Source organism: Geospiza fortis, unplaced genomic scaffold, assembly GCF_000277835.1.
Source record: "Geospiza fortis unplaced genomic scaffold, GeoFor_1.0 scaffold58, whole genome shotgun sequence".
Classification (NCBI taxonomy): Eukaryota; Metazoa; Chordata; class Aves; order Passeriformes; family Thraupidae; genus Geospiza; species Geospiza fortis.
In genome coordinates this window covers 393912-399348 of record NW_005054359.1, presented here as the reverse complement: position 1 = coordinate 399348, position 5437 = coordinate 393912, and positions in this window count along the sequence as shown.

Here is a 5437-nt window from a genome sequence, read left to right as displayed (position 1 = left end):
CCGGCACGGCTTCTCCCAGCAGCCAGGAAGGAGAGGTTGCTTGCTGTCCGGCCAGCGGAGCCCGGCCGACAGCCCTGAGCTCCTGGCCGGCCATCCCTGCCCTCGGTGCCCTCAGCAGCCCTCGCCTGGCCTGGCCTCAGCCCCGGGCAGCGCTTTGCCTGCGGGCTGTATGAAACTGCAGAGCCAGAGAAGTCCTGAAGAGCCAGCCTGAAAGGAGGCACGGCTGTACATAAAATACCATATAACCTACCCTTAAAGTCATAGACACAGAGAACAGCTTGGGTTGGAAGGGCCCTTAGAGATCATTAATTTCAGCCTCCCCCCGCCATGGACAGGAACACCCACTAGACCAGAGTGCTCAGGGGCTCATCCACCTGGCCTGGGATACTTCAGAGATGGGGCATCCACAATTTATCTAAGACCTGTTCCAGTGTCTCACTACCCTCACAGTGAAGAATTTTTTCCTAATATCTAACGTAAACCTAATCTCTGCTTAAATCCGTTCTGCCTTGTCCTGGCACTACATGCTCTTGTAAAAGTCCCTCTCCATCTTTCTTGTAAGCTCCCTTTAGATACTGGAAGGCCACAACCCCGAAGCCTTCTCTTCTCCAGGCCAAATAACCCAAACTCTTCAGCCCTTCCTCATAGGAAAGGTGCTTCAGCCCTCTGTTCATTTTGGTGGCCTCCTCTGGACCCACTCCAACAGGTCCTTCCTCCTGTTGGGGACCTGAGAGATGGATGCCCCACTCCAGGAAGGGTCTCACCGGGGTGGAGTAGAGGGACAGAATCACCTCTCTTGACCTGCTGGCCACACTGCTTTTGAAGATGGAAACACTGCAGCATCCTGTGGCAACACAGTCTTATGTGCCACTTACTCTATAGCTAAATAATTCTTCCTGCTGTCTAAATTAGATCACTGCTGTCATGGTTCAAGTCTGTATTATCGTTTTCAGGAGAATTTTCAATATTTCAAAGAGAATATACTATTCCCGTGCTCTTCAAATACGTATTTTAGTGTGTGTCACCCATTGTCCAATTCTTAAGTGAAATGTATAAATGTTGTGCCCAAAGCCCGCAGGATTGCGGTCATGGAGCTTAACAAAGGTCTATAAATAGGGTGACCGGGTTCTTCAAGGAAATGTAAATATGGACTCACAATGGAAAATGTATCTAAATCCCTGAAGCTGCTTTGAAATCCTTAGCCAACGAGGATAAACAGCCACAGCAAATAATATAACTGAAATCTGAATGGGAGGAGTAATAACTTACGAACAGATGCTGATGGTCTTAAAATGAGATCTTATCAGCTGACAAAGTCAGTGGGACCTTGGGCTCCATGCACACAATGCACATAATTATGAATTCTACCAAATGGATAAACTCAGGAGCTCAGCAAGCTGGGCTGCAGCCAGCACTGTGTGCCACTCACTAACATGCTTTACAAGAACAGACATTCAATTAGTAGAAAACATAATCTAAAGAGGAAATTATTGGTTTTACTGGTCCTGTGCCAGCTAGAAATTAAACCTTTGAAGTCAAAGACTGTTTTGTACTACAATTAAAGCTTTCTTATCTGACTCTTCTTGTACTGGGACAAGAGTTGCCTCCATTTGAAATAATTTCCTAGAAGACTTCTAATTTCTGAGCTGCCTTTGAGACTAGAAATTCTGAAAGGAAAAAAAATCCCTTTCTTAATAGAGAAAAAGATCTCTTAAAATTTACTCTTGAAAACTACTATATGGAAGTACTTTTTTTTCCCCTGCTGAGTCTAACCCAGGCCTACTTTCCTGAAATATGAACTGCATTCTGCCTAATAAACTCAGCACAAAGAAAATTATTCCTTTTGTAACGACTATAACCTCTGCACTTTTGAGTCTGAATGATGACACTTTGGGTTTTAAAGATGAAATACGTCTGTGTGGTTTTTATCCCATTGCCATTTCTGAAAAACATGATGTATGGCCGAAATCTGGCTTACATGTGAAGAGCATATATATATATACTAAAAAGAAAAACATTAATATAAGACTGTAAATTTATGAACAAGGACTACATATTGCAGCTAAAAAAAGAAAAGACAAAGAAGTATGGAAATGTAACACAGCTATGACAAAAAGCTACATTTTAAAGCAAATATTGGTAGCCTAATATCCTGATAATCTTTCATTGCACTAACAGCAATCACACACTGTTAAAAATAGTAGAATATTTGTGAACAGATTCAGACTTTATCAAAAACAACAAAAAGAGATTTGAGTTTACTTTTAACAAAGCAGAGGCATTGCATAGTTGGTTAAAGAGTGAATGTTGTGTTGCAATGCTGATAAGTAATATTAGTAGTATATAGGAAATACATGGTATACAACTCTAAAGAAAAAGCATAATTCTGAAAGAACTTTTTTCTCTGTTTTCCCCAAAGTCACATACATACAGATTTAAATACATTTTAAAAAATGAGAAGCATAAAAGTGCCAGAAAGATTTTCTGGCTGAACATCTTTTCCCACTACCTGACTCACCTGAGGTGAAGGATTTGGTGTCTCATGGGAGACTGGTGCGCCTCAGAATCTTAGTGGCCATGGAGGGGTCTTGTTTTGTTTGCTTGCTTGTTTTGTGTTGAAACCAATCTCAATAATCCAGTCCTATAAAATGCAGGTGCTATCACACAAAGCCCAGGCTGCTCTTCTGCTTGTGTAGACTAAAACAGGTCTTAATGTCCCGAATATCAGGGAATGACCAAAGGTGGGCAGAGTTCAAACCACTCTGTATGGCACTATAAAGAAGAGCCTAATCTTGGGGTTATAGCCTTACTTCACCCTGCTCCTTGAGAGGGCTTAAACCCTCTTCCCATAAGGATGGACCTTGTTCACTCCATTTTGAGTAGACTTAGATCTTCTTCTGCCTATGCTCATTGTAGTTTTCAAGTCAGCTGTGAAAATCTTTTCTCAAAAGTTTTTGCCACAGACTCCAGTGGCCACAAATAAAGTAATCGTGATTCTGCTACAGAGAAAAGAATCAATGCTACAGAATCAAAGAATCTCACTTTTCAGACTGGCAGTGAGAAAGACGCGTGTCTGCAAAGAGCAAGACTTGAAGGGTCTCTTTTCCCTCCCGAAAGGAATGTCTGATCAGAGAAGCTTATACCCTCTAAGGCTGTCACAGCAAGATGTTATGTGCAACACAGGACTCCTGGATTCTGCAAGCAGCCCAAATATGACTTTCCCATTGGAATCATTAGGGGTCCTGCACCTAGAAGCACTGCTTGTGTAACTGGCCCACACATAAATAATGGCACATGTGGAGAGAAATGCTCTTGGAAAGGCCTCACAAAATTGAAGCCTGTATTTTGCTTTCTGAGTAGAAGTCATAAAGTTTCCTCACCTGACATTTTTGCTCTTCCCCCAAGCACCTGCTTTGCTAGCAGCCCTTCTACCCCTGCTGCCCACGGCAGAAAACCTGCCCTTGCCAGTCCTCTGCAGCTGCCTCAGTGGCTGCAACATTAGCAGGCAATTTGGTGACTGTGAGGCAATCACCTCCAGCAGTTTCACAGGGAATAAAGCTCTAAAGATGGGTTTGACTTACCAAAAATGAACTTCTCCACAGGTAAAAAGCTATTTGACTTCTGAGTAATTTCTGTCTGACTTTAGATTGCTTCTCTGTTTTCTATTTAACACACACTGATGCTCACTGTTTAACATACACACACCCCTGTTCAGCACACAGTGATGCACCAGTATTCTGGTGGATTGTGTCCCCCAAAACAATGACTTGCTCCTCTATGCTGAGCTGTGGTGTTGTGACCCCATTCCTCTACTTGCCCTCCCATTTCAAACACCCCCAGCTAACAGTGTCTGAACAGCAGACTGCAGAGGTGGGCTTGCAATGCTGCTGTTGAAAGGTCCTGGAACTACATTGCCTGCTGGGTGGAAAAAGTTTGCAATTTTTCTAAAGTTTCAGAAGAGGTCACTGTGTTTTCAGAAGGTCCTGCTGCTTAGTCCCATTTGCATCTACACGGAAAGAGATAAATTCTCTATCAGTTAATTTGAGTGAACTGCTAGGGCTCTGGTTACCCACACAACTTGTAATCCTGCTTGAATCTGATTATGTTTTTGACATTCACGCTTTCTCCATAGATTAAGGTTTTGTAGCTCTGACCTATATTTGCTGACCCAGCAGCTGCAGCTCTGTTTCATCACAGACTTGTTACTGCCTCTCTGTTGCTGGCTTTCAGTCCCATAATGAAGTGGAGTGGAGCATGTGCCCCAGCTCCCAGCTGCCAGACCTCATACATCTTGCTGCGTGGCCATATTCATTCAGGTTTCTTTCAGGCTAAGGTTTCAGCCAGTGATGGGGGATGACAAGAGAGCCAGCACATGGTTCTTCCAGCGTCTGCACTGCAGGTACAAAATAACAAAGAGTATCCAGGCAATAAACTCCTAGACTGCTTTCACAGCAATTTCACAGTAAAAGTGTTTCCTTCTTGATATTGTGAACTTCCCATCACCTAATTTGCTGAATATTCCCTCTTTTTATTACAGAGAAGGGAAAGGAGAGGCTCTTGATATCTCCAGATCATTTCTCTTTCCCCGTGCTTGCTCTCAGACCCCCTCCTAGTCTTCTGCTTCCTAGAGGACACAGTCTCACTCCTTCAGATCGCTCTTTAATGGGAAAGGGGGAAAGGTTTCTTACTTCCTATTCTTTATGAACGCTTGTGATACTTATTCTGAAATATTTTAATCAGTAAATGCACAATATTATACCACAGTCTGCCCAGTGCTTAGTCATTTGAAACAGTCTTAAAACTTTTTTTTTTTTTACCTGCAGCCCATTCTTTAAGCCTTCTCATATATTGTCAACATTTCTGATTGCATGGTAAGTAATGACTTTCACTGAGCTGTGCATTGCCACCTGGGTCACTTTATGAAATTGAGGTAGTTAGTTTAGAGCCCTTACGGTGCTTGAAAATGCTCTCGCTACTCCTTTGGCGTGTATTACTTTCATTTACTGAGACTGAATCTCATTTCTGTTCATCTAACCAGTTCTCATCTCTGAAGATGGATAGCAAAGAATTCCAAGAGGGCAATCTGCTGGGAAAAATATAAACTTACATTAGTTACCAACTAGCCTGTTTGATGAGGAAAACATCCTAAGGGAAGCAAAACTCTGTGCAGACTTCCCTGGAGCAGCCTGCTGAGGTGAAAAGGTGGAGACTTTCTGGTTTAGACACTCGGATTTCATATGTAAACAATATTATAAGGCAGCGCTGTTTGTGGTCTGGAATGTAGTGTTGCCAGGATTAGTGAATGATGATTTTCATTTGCAGAACCAGGGCTGGTTGGCTATTGTAACACCCTGATCTTAGAGATATTTTTAATGAAATGCATCAGATGAAACAGTGGTGCTGGCTTCTTTCTGTAAATGTCTGTAGTTTTGAGTCA